The 16,177-nt window shown below is 42.9% G+C and overlaps 1 protein-coding gene across 3 annotated transcripts in view; it reads left to right on the forward strand.

Moving 5' to 3' along the window:
- Positions 1 to 10,192: 10,192 nt before the first annotated feature.
- The window catches only part of LOC148474470 (uncharacterized), a 60,205-nt gene continuing 54,220 nt past the window's right edge, over positions 10,193 to 16,177 (forward strand). For 2 of the 3 annotated variants that reach the window (XM_088458550.1, XM_088458552.1), the window contains exon 1: positions 10,193 to 10,279. The gene's annotated coding sequence lies outside the window, so the exon portion shown is untranslated. Of the gene's footprint in view, positions 10,280 to 14,528; positions 14,654 to 16,177 lie in introns of all 3 variants that reach the window. The other variant, XM_088458551.1, reaches the window with a different exon arrangement.

Consider the following 16,177-nt stretch of genomic DNA (forward strand, 5'->3'; position numbering starts at 1 on the left):
CCTGTTGTCTGGAGTCTCTTCATGGCACTATTGGACCGGTAAGCACTGGTCTCCTGTGGGTCTGGCTTCCTACGCATCTGACTGTGAGATAAACCTTAAGAGATCAGCAGTAACTGTAGGAGCTTACACACACTCTACCACGCGTCTGACTGCAGGGCAATCCCAAACCCCATACATTTCTTTTTAACTAATAATTTGCATATTAGAGATTTGCTGAAAGCGACTCCCTACAAACCTACTTTTCTTACCAAATACGCCATTTAGTTCCTAGATTTCACCTTATTGTCATTTACGGGCAAGTTCCAGAATTTCTGCATAAACTTGTTCTTAGAAGTGAACAACAAAAATCAGAGAACTCACAAAGGGGTATACTGTTTATTGATCAAAATGATCTAACATTAAGTTTTAATTGTTGGAAAAAATATGCAAGCACACTAGGATGCAGTCACTTCAATCAAACTTTTACTGTAATTATTGATCAGTCTCTCACATCAGTTTGGAGGAATTTTGGCTTCTTCCTCTATGTACACTCTGCTTCAGGTTCTATAGTGTTGGTTGCTAGAGAGCTTACACCTGGGATGTCCGTGTATCTGATTTTCAGATGTAGGTCTATGCATGTAACAGAGAAAAGCCCTTTATCAGCTATAACAGGGCTTTTCTCTTCTTCTCCCTATTCATAGAAGGGCTTACCGTGAAGAAATCTCAGATTTCTCCAGCGGTGCCCCTGATTAGTAAATACATTGTTCCCCATACACTACTATGGGGAGAGCGATTCATAGAAGCACAGAAAGCTCAGCTTTCCGATTCGCTTCTAAAAATGTTTTCTCCATCTCAGGATGGCGGTAAGAGCCTCCTGAGGGGAGAAGAGTAGGAAAGACGACGGCTGTTTTCCCGCCCCCTTCCCTGACACCGGCCAATCAGCGGTGCCCAGGGAGAAAAACTCCCCTTCTCCCTGTGTTACTGGGATGTTCCCGACTTGGCGGAGAGTATAATAGTGAAGTGACCCGGCATATGCTTGGTCACCTCATTCTGCCCCTCCCCCGATGCTGAACTGTCTTGCACATAGCTGGAGAGACCCGGCATATGTCAGGTCACTTCAGACTGCTGTCCCCACAGCTGGCCACTCTGCCGCCGCGCTGTCATATGTACTGCTTAATGAAGTGACCCAGCATATGCCGGGGTCACTTCAGACTATTTACTCCCCGCTGCCCTCAACTTTGTCAGCCCCCTCCCGATCACCCGGTGTAATGCCTGTGCTGCCTCCCCGCTAGCTAGCTCGGCCCTCCGTCCCTGTTCTGCTTCTACAGGCAGACTCTCTGTGCTGCCGACGCATGCGCACAAGAGACCCTGGATGCGACCGCAGCTGAAGACTGGATCATCGCTGGTGCCGTGGATTTCGGAAAGGTGACTATATATAAATTGCTACTTAACACCGCTATATATAGCATCGAAGTAATGCGATATATAGTGAAATGTAACAATTTCACTATAATGTAACAATTCATGTTCTACATGAATAGACCCCCCTAGTGTGAATTGATAATGTTGGTGTATTTGAAGTGTCAACAATTCACAGATTTGACACTACGACAGTTGAAAAAGCCGGCAACAGCACCACATCTTGCACCCCCAGCGGCAAACTCCATGTCAAATTTGCACTATGGGGCTGCGAGCACTTTAGTGTGAGTTCGAGCTTCCATAAAGTGTGGCTGCTGCCGCTATGACTTGCATCCGCGGGATCATCGTAGCTAATTTCATTGAGCCCAAAATCTGAAGATCAGATACACAGACCCTGTAGGCATAACGCTCTAGCAACCCCCAACACTATAGTACATTTTAAGGAGAATGGACATCTCCAGTCTAGAGCAGCTCCCAAATCCTTGACACCACACCATTGAGCTCAGTCTAACTCCCCCCGACCAAATATTGCTGCTTCAGGTTCTTCTACAACATCTCTGTCAGATTAAGAACTGGACTTTGACTCCTCCATTCCCAAATGTTACATTTCTTCTGGTGTAACTTTTTTGTTGTTGTTGCCTGATTTGTGTGTTTAGTGCTGTCTTGGTACAAAACCCACTATTTGTTGAGTTTCTGATCACAGATGGGTATCTGACATTCTCCTGTAGAACTTGCTGGTATAATCCAGAAATCATAGTTCCACCAATGTTGCAAATGGTCTGTCCTGGTCCCATGGCAGTACAACAGTCCCAAAACCATCAGACTGGCACCACTGTGTTTCATGGGTGGGATGAGGTTCTTACATTGGAAGTGACAATTTTTTTTTACCCTGGGCGCTGCTCAGAGTAACTATCATGTAAAGTGGTGAGGCAAACAAATCGACAAAAATCAATATAAGGATAGTGACAAAGATTGGTACATGGAAATGAGAACTATTGAAGTCACAAAAGGTGCAGATCCAAACAGATAGTCACCTGAAGAGGTAGAACCCAGAAATAGAAACCTAGGACTGTGCGAATATGTGGCTTAAATATATATTATGGAAAAGAAAATGTATTACAAAGGAAAAAATACACACCTATAAATGGACATATACCGTAATTATACAGACATTGTATGGGAAAAATAATAGACTATATTTTTATTAAATATATCAATGCAATATTTTAGAACCTAAATTATGTAAACGGTAAAAGAACACACATACAGTATGGGGTCAAATGTCACAGGGTGAGAGTTGAGCAGTACATTCTCACACTTTTTAAACTGGGCCAATGTAATAGAGACTGAGAACATGGAAACTCGCTTGTTTTCAGACCCAAAAATCTCTCAAGATTTAAACTCTGATCCAGATGTTTTCCCATTTTGAAGATAAAACTCGACCAATGTGAGAGGTTACTGCTAAACTGTCACATTTGCTAAACTCTCACCCGATGACATTTGGCCCGTCGTGTGATCTTAGATATTTCTCATGATAGATGCAATGTTTCTGAATACCATAGTTCTGGCGGAGTGTAAACTCTCATATGTAACACCCGGGCCATCCAGATGTCAGTCTACACTTTGCACGGCTCCTTTTATGAAGAAAGGACAAAATTTACCGGTGATGTTCCGTATGGATGAAAAGTCCTGTGATTTAGTTCCTTTCATCCATACGGAACATCACCGCTAAATTTCTTCATAATAGGAACCGTGCAAAGTGGAGACTGACATCCGGGCGTCACTGATTTTACATATGAGAGTTTACTCTATGCTAGTACTATGGTATTTATGAACATTGAATCTATCATGAGAAATATCTAGGCTCACATCATATGGTTGCTTACAGTGTGCTCAAAGTAATGTTTTATAAGATTAAGAGGAGTATTCAATATGAAACGTAAACTTCGCTGTCGAAGTTTACTTTTCATATCAGAGCTTTTACCTGGGATAAAGCATCGGGCGCGCGCCCGCTTATCCCCGTATTCAATATGAAACCTACGAAAACGGGAGCCTGTGAAGTGGGATTTGCGTTAAATTACTACATTTTCCTTAAAATAATTGTAAGACCCCCCTAAAGCTGTAAAAACATGGGGGATCACTATGGGTACCGCCGTTTTAGCCTTTAATTGAAAGTCGGGGATTTAAATAGCCGCAGCAGGTGTTTTTTTCCCGACATTGAAGAAGTGTTGCAGAAGAGCACTTAGGTTATTTTTTTTGTTTTTTTAAGTGGTCCCATCAAATTTGGGGTACATGAAAATGGGTACTAGCATATTTTTATGTCCCTAAAGTAAGTTTTTAAAAATTCTGCATTTGTGCACCTGCCGCTAATAGCCTATTCTAGAATACACCTGCCGCATACTTGCAGAATAGCCCTGAACCTATTTCCCTATTTTCAAACACTTTTTTTCCCTTTTTTTTTTTTTTTCACCCCAATTTTTAAATTAATTTTTTGGGGTGTCCCTATTTTTTTTTTTTTTTTTGACACAGTTCTTTTTAAAATGTCATTCCCAGGGGTGCAGGCTATTTTTTTTAAACCTGCACCCCTAAACCCCAATTCTGCACTTTTTTTCGCCACCTATTCAGTGGTGAAAAGTTATCCCCGTTTTTTTTCAAAGACTTTTTGAACCTGCAAAAAGTCTTTGAAATTGAACACAGTGTAAAACTAAAACCTGCGATAATGACGTCATAGGTGCGATATTAACGCAAAAAACGGACTTATCGCTCCATATTGAATTCCCCTATAAATATATACTGTATATTTCACTTACAATGTCTATGTAATTAAGGGAGGGATCCAATTAGCCCCAGTAATTACTGCAGCTAATTACCTCGCCCGGGGCTATCCAATTAGCCCCGAAGTCGGCCTGACGGGACCTGATGTGTCCCGAAAAAGAATCCACGATAAGTGCCGTTTTTTCACCTGAAAAAAGGTGAAAACACATAGGTGCCACGATAAGCTCGCATACCTATGTGTTTTCGAGAGAACTACCCTATTATTTTGACCAAAATAATAGGATAGGGTGAAAAAAAATTGGGGCTATTCGGCTAAATAAATTCCTGTTTTTCGCCAATCGCGGTGGTCAATTAGCGCCCGCACAATTTTCTTGCACTATTCTTGTTCAGGGTTTGCCAGATATATGGACTTATGAATAGTGGCATTAATCAGTGCTTTCTAAACTGGGCACTCTTGCACCATGGGGTGCCACAGGCTGGTGGTCCAGTACCAAATACAATTATTTATAGCCCAAAGTGATAGACAAACCCAGTGCACCTGGTGGCTGCAAATCATAAAATAACTGGACAAACTGAAGCGCAATCCTGTCAGGAACCACCCTACGGAACTAATGGATGACAGGTACACACTATTAACTTAATCATTTTGCTGAATTTGTCAATCAGAAAGTTTTTGCCTAGGGTGCCAAGAAACCTTGCACCAGCCCTGGTAGATCAGCAATCCAAGTTGTGACTCAAACTATAGGAGTCATGATAAATGGGTACCTTACCCAAAGCACCGGTGAACTGGGCAGAGAGGAGAACCCTGCAGTGAGGCCACACAGAGTAATACCCCTTTTACACCGGAGCTAAAACCCGGGTTTTTGAAGGGTTAACCCGGGCAGCTCCCTGGTGTAAAAGGGGAGAGAGTTGGATCGCTGGGTCGAGTGACCCGGCAATCCAACCCAGGTAACTAGCAGGGTTTAACACTGGCGTAGCCCGTGAAACCCTGCTGTGAGAACAGCGCACTCCGGGTCACGATGACCGGTCCCGAGTCGGCGCCGGCAAAATTCCGGGTCTGATCCGGATAGGAACTTTGTTCCAACTCCGGGTCAGACCCGGAATTTAGGTGGAAAAGGGGTATAAGTGAGACAGCAGTCTGGGGCGGGGCTTTGTGTACTACTGCTCCAACTTCCTAGTATATTAAAGAGAATGGGATCCGGACAGAAAGTTGTTGACCTTCTGACTGTCAATGAATATGTTGATATTCAAAAATGTCAACATGATTAAAATGTTTACATTTAACATGTTGACACCAGAATGTTGATATGCAGTATTTTTTCCTCATTCTTGGGTTAAAATAAGCAAATAAAAAATATATTTTTTTTTGTGTAGGCATATACAGAATATAATTGATTCTAGTATATTTGTGTGTTATATTGATCGATATTTAAGGTGTGAATGAACAGAATACCAAATTTAGTATATATGTTGCTACCACCAGTAAAGTTTTCTGAGCTGTAGATATAAACACATAGGATAGTGTTCTGATTGGAGATGTGCCCAGTCTGTGCCGGACCTAGTGCGAACACTATAGTAGCATGGGTGTAAAGCTGGGTACACACTTGCCGATGTGCACCCGGTCTATATGTCGATGGGCAAACACATCGTATCGCAGGTACACAATGAGCAATGTAATAAATGAACCCTCGTTCCATCCTTTATTATCTGCAATGGTGCTGCATGATATCGTCCGGTATCGCACGCAACCGCGGGAGCGAGCAGTTAGTCCGTACACACTATGCGATCAGCACGATCTGTTGTTCCGATCTGCGTTGGGGTGATAGATCGTTCAATGGATTGCATAGTGTGTACCGGGCTTTAGCCAGTGTTTCCCAGCTCCAGTCCTCAGGGACACCTGCCAGTGCATGTTTACAGATCTTCTCATATCACAATTGAAATATTTCGCTGCACCCGTGGATCTTTAAAAATGTGTCAGGCTGTAATGACTACACCTGTGCACCTGCTAGGAGATCTGTAAAACACCTGGAGTTGGGAAACACTGGTATAAGGTATCTCACAGCGGAATACATCAGGGCTACGATTGTAAAAATCTTTATAAATTTTACATACTTGGGACAACATTGTGACTAACTAGCAGGGGTATTATTTGTTCAAAAGCCTGTGCAATGCAGGCATCTGAAAGTGTTTCTGATGTTTTAAAGGGGCAATCATTTAAAAGGCAAAACCAGGTTTGGTTACCTTTTTAAATGATTTCCCTTTTAAAACATCAAACTAACTCATCGATGCCTGTTTAGACCAGTAGTTCCAAAACTGGGTGCTGTGGGGGCACTTGCAGGAGTGCCACAGGTTAGTGGTCCAGGAACAAATCAAATTATTTATAGTCAATGTGATAGACAAAGCTAGTGCCTGTGGCTACCAATTATAACATAAATGGACAAGCAGAAGAGCAGCCCTGTCCCCCATCACATAGCTGAACCTAAGGGTCTCATGTAAGCACAATTTACTTAATTTTATAATTTTGCTAAATTTCTCAATAAGAAACTTTTGGCCTAGGGGTGCCATGAAAAAATGCTGACAGTCTTCTAAGGTGCCGAGATTCAAAAAAGTTTAGGAACCACTGGTGTAAGCTATTAAATTTGCCCCATAGTGGACATGATTCAGAGGTAGACGAAATAGAATCAGAGATGGAACACCATGGCCGTTCCTGGGAGGTCTCCTGAAGTGAATGCAGAAAAAGGTTGTATCATGCGTGTGTCACAGGCGTGCAAGTGAATGCGGCTGCATTCCTAAATTTAGAGTCGCAGCCACAGAGGCCATGTTTAGCCAGGAGTTCAGAAGGAGACACTGCGCCATCCTTAGGCTGGTGCAAGTGTCGATGGTGGATGTGAGGGTGTGCTGAAGGTGAAATGTTTGGAACCACTGAAGGAGTTGCACCGTGCATGGTAATTGAAAGTGGGCGTGTCAAGGCTTGCACAGTCCACAATACACAAGGTGAAGGCTGAAACTAGCATTTGCATATTACCGCTGTTGCAAATCCGCATAAGATTGCAACTGCAATAGTGTCCACCTCTGAATCAATCACACAGGTGTCTGCAATCATAAATTAGGGGGGGGAAGTCCAGGAGCAGAGCATTTACCTGGTGGAATGGGTCATGTTGGAGGGTAGGCAATGTTCCCGTGTCTATTGAAAAGTTATTGCCATTCCATGCCAGGACTGCAATTGTTGCCAACCATAGCAAGCTAGTTCCCATGGTTCATCCAATGTTCATTATATACAGTCAGGTGCATAAATATTGGGACATTGACAGAATTTTCATATTTTGGCATCTATTCACCACCACAATGGCTTTGAAATGAAACAAACAAGATGTGCTTTAACTGCAGACTTTCAGATTTAATTTGAGGGTAATTACATCCAAATCAGGTGAACGGTGTAGGAATTACAACGGTTTCTATATGTGCCTCCCACTTTTTAAGGGGCCAAAGTAATGGGACTAACAACTCAAAAGCTATTTCATGGACAGGTGTGGGCTATTCCCTTGTTATTTCATTATCAATTAAGCAAGTAAAAGGTCTGGAGTTGATTCTAGATGTGATATTTGCATTTGGAATCCGTTGCTGTCGACTCTTAATATGAGATCCAAAGAGCTGTCACTATCAGTGAAGCAAGCCATTATTAGGCTGAAAAATCAAAACAAACCCATCAGAGAGATAGCAAAAACATTAGGTGTGGCCAAATCAACTGTTTGGAACATTCTTAAAAAGAAAGAACGCATCGGAGAGCTCAGTAACACCAAAAGACCCGGAAGACCACGGAAAACAACTGTGGTGGATGACAGAAGAATTACTTCCTTGGTGAAGAAAAACCCCTTCACAACAGTTGGCCAAATCAAGAACACTCTCCAGGAGGTAGGTGTATATGTGTCAAAGTCAACAATCAAGAGAAGACTTCACAAGAGTGAATATAGAGGGTTCACCACAAGATGTAAACTATTGGTGAGCCACAAAAGCAGGAAGACCAGATTACAGTTTGCCAAACAACATCTAAAAAAGCCATTACAGTTCTGGAACAACATCCTATGGACAGATGAGACAAAGATCAACTTGTACCAGAGTGATGGGAAGAGAAGAGTATGGAGAAGGAAAGGAACTGCTCACGATCCAAAACATACCACCTCATCAGTGAAGCATGGTGGTGGTAGTGTCATGGCGTGGGCATGTATGGCTGCCAATGGAACTGGTTCCCTTGTATTTATTGATGATGTGACTGCTGACAAAAGCAGCAGAATGAATTCTGAAGTGTTTAGGGCAATATTATATGCTCATATTCAGTCAAATGCTTCAGAACTCATTGGACGGCGCTTCACAGTGCAGATGGACAATGACAAGAAGCATACTGCAAAAGCAACCAAAGAGTTTTTTAAGGCTAAAAAGTGGAATGTTATGCAATGGCCAAGTCAATCCCCTGACCTGAATCCGATTGAGCATGCATTTCACATGATGAAGACAAAACTGAAGGGAAAATGCCCCAAGAACAAGCAGGGACTGAAGACATTTGCAGTAGAGGCCTGGCAGAGCATCACCAGGGATGAAACCCAGCGTCTGGTGATGTCTATGTGTTCCAGACTTCAGGCTGTAATTGCCTGCAAAGGATTTGCAACAATGTATTAAAAAGTGAAAGTTAGATTTAGGATTGTTTAGTTTGTCCCATTACTTTTGGCCCCTTAAAAAGTGTGAGGCACATCTAGAAACCGTTGTAATTCCTACACCATTCACCTGATTTGGATGTAATTACCCTCAAATTAAATCTGAAAGTCTGCAGTTAAAGCACATCTTGTTTAATTTCAAAGCCATTGTGGTGGTGAATAGAGGCCAAAATATGAGAATTCTGTCAATGTCCCAATATTTATGCACCTGACTGTATGTGAATTTCCTGTTCCAAATGTCCATGCACATGAAATAACCATTGATGGCTACAGAGCTGTAACTAGACTTTTTGGTGTCCAGAGAGAGCATTGGTGCCCCACTCCCTATTTTTTAAATAGGGACATAAGATAGTGCACCTGAAAAAGGGCCATGGCTTCATGGGGGTGGGCCAGGGAAGAGATAGGGGGTAATCCTAGGGCAGCCATGAGATGCTGGGGATAAAAGAAGAGGAAGCTACAAGTATGATAATAAACAGGAAAATTGGCAGGACTGAACTGCACCCCCTGCCCTGCAATGCTCTGTACCCTTGTTACGGCCCTGGATGTTTAAGCCATCCACTGGTGACTAAGCGATGGCCATCTTAAGTCATGTTTTGATGGCCATGCCTATCCTGTGTTACTGGACACAGTCCTGGACAGAGGTTCCTAAACGTGGTCTTCAAGGCTCCGCAACAGTTCCCATGGTTGAGCACAGATGACTTAATTAGAACTTCAGTCCGTTTGATGTAATCACCTGTGCTCAACCATGGATATCTCTAAAACCTGCACTGTGGCGGAGCCCCGCTTCCCATCCCGCGGCGCCAAAATTCGGAATTGTATTTTTAAAAAAAATAAATAAATTAAAAAAATTTTGTTATTGGACAATTTGGGAGGTGGTGTAACCACGCCTCCTCTGTTTAGCCACACCCTCAGTACCCGTGGGCCGTCACTGCTCTTGAGAGCCCTGGGTTACAAGACAAGGCAACGGCCATCTTTCTTCAGGGAATGGAAACCCTGAAAACACAAGCTATTGCAGGGATGCTCACCGGTCAGAGGATGTAGGTAGCGGTCAGAGGATGTAGGTAGCGGTCAGAGGATGTAGGTAGCGGTCAGAGGATGTAGGTAGCGTATCCTCCGCGCGCTGGAAATCGCTCCTGTGGCCTGTGCAACTTCATCCCCCCTTGCTCGTCGGATGTCACCCTCATCTAAAATGGCCGCTTCACCTGACGTGTTCCCGGATGCGCAGCTGTGCAATTTGATTGGAGGAGGCTCTTTGCAGCAGATTCTGATGGCCAATCTCCGCAGGGCGGGATATAGAATGGCGCACCAGCAGGGCGGGGATTGCGGGCGGGCCCGGATAAGCGCCTATTTTGAAAAAAGCATCCTGCGGGACTCGGATATTGGATTCAGTGATGACGGTGAGTCAGGGACCGGGTCTAGTCGCGGCCACTACAGTCCCCAGTTGTCTGCACGATCTGGGCTGCTACAAAACCTCTTCTTGTCGCCCTGAAAACACTCATCATGAACATAATGATACACTGCAACCATGGTAGCTGCCTTTCTTGCACCATGTCCCATCTCTCTCTCTAGATATATACATATATATATATATATATATATATATATATATATATATATATATATAAATCGTTATATGTGCACTGGTGCCCTACCAGCAGGGCGTAACTAATGGGTGCAGGGTGTGGGGAACACGGGCCCCGCATCGCACACCCTGCACCCATGATATTACTTACCTCTCGGGAGTCCCACGTCGGCGCGGGGGTCCGGCACTGTAAAACATCTGGAAAATGGCCGCGGTGGCCATTTTCCTGTTGTTTGCGCAGTACAGGGAAAATGGCCACCGAGGTGGCCATTTTCCCGGTGATCTGTGCATACACTAGACTCTGGGCACAATCTAGTGCCCAGAGTCTATAACTCCGGCGCTGGCCGCGCACAGCTCAGTGCGCTGCCAGGCGGAGAGGAGGGGGCCCGTGTCGGAGACTGTACACGGGCCCCCTCCTCTCTAGAAACGCCCCTGCCTACCAATCAGATGCTGCAGTGTGCAGTTACAGGACAGAGGGGGAGATTGTGCTGCTATAACTCTTCCTGTTTTGCCTCTTTACCGAGGTGAAGCAGGAAGCAGTACCGACATCGCGTCTGCGATCCCTGCCAGAACCCACGGCGCATCAGCCTAGTGCTGATGCACTATGTCTCACCTCCTGGCCAGCTCCACTGGGCATTGCGCAAGATTTTGCGAGCATCGTGAGATCTCACATGCAGCCATCGCAGCCAGGAACAGAGCTGTCCACGCTGTGGTGAAAGGGGAACTGCAGCTGTAGAAATCGATAGCTGCAGCTGTCGGAATGTCAGTGCTACTGACCGTTCATACATTGGGTGGCACATCGGCGTGCTATCTTGTACATATCAGTGCCAGTAATGACGAGCGCACAACATTTACTAGAGATGGCCATCGGTGTGGTTACCATTGATGGTGATATAGCAAGTAGCCATCGATGCTTACCAACTGTGCAATGGATGACCATCGATGGTTTCACCAACTGATGGTCACCCCTGCTCTTTGACTGACTGTCCCGTAGGCCAATCAGAACCTGAGGGCAGGGCTTTGCGGGTGTTGGGGACAGAGCTATGCCCTGTGTGCCGGCACCTTGTGAAAAAAAAATAAAAATTGGCCATCGATGGAGGGAAGCCATCTGGTTCTCCCCCATTGATGGTAAAATAATTTGACATCGGCCATAAACAATCGATGACCGATGGCCATCCCTAGCATTTACCACCCAACAGCATATTAATATATGGGGGAGAAGTATCAGCACACGCAGCCTGGTGGTAAAGGTCTGTCCCAGCGAGGAGATAACATAGCCCAATGCCATCTTTTGCAGAGACAGCATGTGCCCAGTGCGCCTCCCAACTGAAGGGGACAGTTGGCGCAATGCCATCTCCCCTCAGGGCACACATAAACGCCATCCTGAGTTGGGTTGTGTTACAGAGAACTCATTTTATTAAATACAGTTTGTGCGCAGTCCCCAAAACCTGTGGGTGCTGCATCACTGTTAATAGAATAAAGAAGACACTGAGAAATCATGATTTCTCCGCACTTTTCTTTATTCTAAATAGTGAGAAGCAAAGCTTTCGGCAGCAAAAGTGCTGGAGAAAAGCCTCCACTCTGATTACTAAATAGAACCCAAAAGGTGCATACACGGGACGAATCGTTCTATGAACGACATCGACCCGTGTGTCCCTAGCAGGGGTGTGCCCAGTGTCGTTAATGACACAGCAGAAACACTGAAAGAAATCGAGCGATTTTGATCAGTGTCGGGCTTTGTCCGTCATCCCTGAACATGTTCAACCTGACATTATCGTAAGGTTGGACGGGAGGTTCGGGCAATGAACAATAACTACCAACTACAAATGCATTGGTAGTTATTGTTCATCGTTTTGGGGGAGAAACTGAACGATTTTTTGGACGACTGACCGATATCGTTATCGTTCACAAAGTAAAAGCAAGGTATCTTGTCTGGTGCACTGAGGGGATCATAGTAATTAGTTTCTTATCTCTGATTATATATTAAGATATAACTTTTATTTATTTTATTTAAAAGGTAATATTGGTCCAAGATAATAAAAGGCGAAATAATTAAAATGCATAGAATAAGATATACGTGAAATCTAGAAGGAAAAAAGTGATTTAAAATGTCACCTGTCGTCGGTCTAATGTATGCAGATTAATATTAGACGGGGTTCATATATAATGCATTTATTTGGGGAGTGTATCTCTCAGTGTCGTATGAATCACAAATTGTATCACAGTTTCAAATCAGATATACGTTCTTAGTTATTGACACAATTCTCTTTTTAATTAAATAAGATCTCACAAAGGTGCGAGTTGGTATAGATCGCAAGAGGTACAATTAGTTATGATTTAATACCTTACTCATGCCGATTAACAATCGGTTCCAAAGATCTTCTCTTAAAACTCAACTCTCACATTAATCTAATAAACACCCAGTGTATTCATACTGGAACAACAATGTTTCAAGTTGTATCTTTATTGTTATTTACTATGAACATTAGCCACTTTTTTTAACAAAATGATCGAATGGTGTCATTCATTGGAGCAGTCATGCTACAATTGTATTTCATTTGAATAGGTTCGTACATGTACTAGTTTTAGATACAGATAATCAACTCCCCTTGAAAGTGACTAGTTATCAGCATAGAGAAATAGGGATTCTCAGTCCCCAGAACCTATTTGCAGATGTCACATAACACTGTGCTTAACTTATACAGCACTGCTTTGATAAAGCCGCTTACAGGCGAAACGCGCGTCAGCACTACACGCTGCCGCCGGTCTTAACAGCACAATTGTATGCTGTATACGCATGAGATATATATATTATTTAGTCCGGGTGTATTGCGGCTGTCTGGACAACCTTATGTACATATGCTAGCGGCGTACTCAAAGCCGGTATGAAGGAAGACTAGCCTGTACACGAGGCTGTATAAGTTAAGCACAGTGTTATGTGACATCTGCAAATAGGTTCTGGGGACTGAGAATCCCTATTTCTCTATGCTGATAACTAGTCACTTTCAAGGGGAGTTGATTATCTGTATCTAAAACTAGTACATGTACGAACCTATTCAAATGAAATACAATTGTAGCATGACTGCTCCAATGAATGACACCATTCGATCATTTTGTTAAAAAAAGTGGCTAATGTTCATAGTAAATAACAATAAAGATACAACTTGAAACATTGTTGTTCCAGTATGAATACACTGGGTGTTTATTAGATTAATGTGAGAGTTGAGTTTTAAGAGAAGATCTTTGGAACCGATTGTTAATCGGCATGAGTAAGGTATTAAATCATAACTAATTGTACCTCTTGCGATCTATACCAACTCGCACCTTTGTGAGATCTTATTTAATTAAAAAGAGAATTGTGTCAATAACTAAGAACGTATATCTGATTTGAAACTGTGATACAATTTGTGATTCATACGACACTGAGAGATACACTCCCCAAATAAATGCATTATATATGAACCCCGTCTAATATTAATCTGCATACATTAGACCGACGACAGGTGACATTTTAAATCACTTTTTTCCTTCTAGATTTCACGTATATCTTATTCTATGCATTTTAATTATTTCGCCTTTTATTATCTTGGACCAATATTACCTTTTAAATAAAATAAATAAAAGTTATATCTTAATATGTAATGAGAGATAAGAAACTAATTACTGTGATCCCCTCAGTGCACCAGACAAGATACCTTGCTTTTTCTTTGTGTGTTGTCAATTTGATTTAGGTTGTCAGGTAGCACCTTCATATATGACTATATGACTTCTAGAAATATGTTTATGAAGTTACTTGGGGGCATTGGAGAATAATAATAATTTATCTCTGTAACATTCAATACAAGAGATATATTTTAGTGCGAGGTCATACCTTGTGTGTGTTATCGTTATCGTTCAGTTGTCCAAAAAATCGTTATGTGTGTACGCACCTTAAGACTTGTGTAGATGCATGTTTCCTGTTGGTACCTTGATCATTGCCATAATAAACCTATAACATCTGAGGTGAGGCTCTCCCATGGACCTGTTGCTATTTATCAAAATAAATTTTTCCCTTCTTTTTATAGCAAACCGGCTTCAGAATGTTACCTTCCTGCTGTACAGTGTCACATTATTTTTGTATTCTATCCCCACTCTCCTGCATTCCTTGAACTGTATTGTCCACAAAGTGCTGACCAACTAAATCTGACAGGTAACACAGCTGGCGCGGTGAGCAGTAATTAATCACAATTAATAATGAAATCCTACAAGGTGAAGGCAGAATTTGTGCATTATCTGAGGATACAGATGAGGTTCCTAAGCTGATCACGGTCTGTTCTTCATGCGGTCAAAATAAAGGAAAGAGAAAACATATCATTGGGGGAATTCAAATTACACGGTTTAACTCGTGTAAATGTCACTTAACGCGGCCAACCGTGAATTTTTAGCCATTGAATCAGCTGCGACAGTAAACACTCATATATCCTCCATGGGATTTAACGCAGATATTTTTTTACAGCCCCTGAGTAGATGAAAAGTTGAGGGAAATCCCTATTTTAAGGGAAAAATGTCAGAATGATTCAGAAACCCTCTGATCCCCCCTCCCTAATAATAATTGGGCACTTAGACATTTTAAACAATATTAATTTGGCCAATAATGACATCATTTTTGGGTTGATATTCTGCAGAATGATGGGTTTCGATGTGGGACAGGTATATGGAGGTGCCGGATGGATAAGACTGGTGGCAGGTAGGAGTTACAGGGTTCTTTTGTAAACACATTTTTAAAAGAGGCTTAAACTTGCATGTATATTTAGGCACTCCCAAATTTATCTAGAGCAGTCAATTTGCTGAAAAACTTGTTATTAAAAAAAAATGAAAAAAACTGCCATTCGACACATTTTGGGGTATATTTACTAGAGTGTGGGTTTTTAGAAGTGGAGTTGTTGCCCATAGCAACCAATCAGATTCTACTTATTTAGCACCTAGAAAATAATAGCTAGCATCTGATTGGTTACTATGGGCATCTCCACTTCTGAAAGCCTGCACTTTAGTAATTGTACTCCTTGAAGAGCCCCAAATACTTTGGGAATTCAATTAGCTGTGGGATTTAAATAAAATAGATTTTTCCTTGCGCTGTAAACAAGAGGTTAACGCGCACTAACCTGTTGATTCGCTAAAGTGCAGAATCAGTGGGTTCTCCCCATAAGTTAAACCCCAGATGGTGCCTTTTCTCGTTGACTTTTCCTTGCAGCTTCAGGAGCTACGAGGATAAGTCGGCCAGAAAAGGCCACATCTGTAGTTTAATGCATGGGGTAAACCCAGCTTATTGAATCTCCCAGTGCGGGTAATTAGCTGCGGGGTAAACCCTGAGACTAATTGGATGCCCTCCTAACAGACTTAGCGGTGAGCGAAGTTTCTGTGCGGTATGCGCATTAGTAGGTCAAGCCGTGATAAACAAAGATTTTACTGCAGCTAATTGATTCTGCCCCAAAGTGTAATACGTTTTGTAGCGTTCCCACTAGGCTTTTATTAGCGCCCTGCCCTGTTTCTAAAGGGCACACAGCACCCTACCCTCCTTAGCGGCGCCCCGCTGAAACAGCCTGCGGGTGCCGTCTCCACCCGCGTGTTGCAGTTAAGTCCCGCGGGTGGGGAAAACTGCGGTGTTGCGGTCACCGCCGGTGAATGGATGCCGGGCGCATGCGCGCCTTCGACACACACAGATGTACCCTTTCTC

Source organism: Taudactylus pleione, unplaced genomic scaffold (genome assembly GCF_031769625.1).
Source record: "Taudactylus pleione unplaced genomic scaffold, aTauple2 ptg000842l, whole genome shotgun sequence".
Classification (NCBI taxonomy): Eukaryota; Metazoa; Chordata; class Amphibia; order Anura; family Myobatrachidae; genus Taudactylus; species Taudactylus pleione.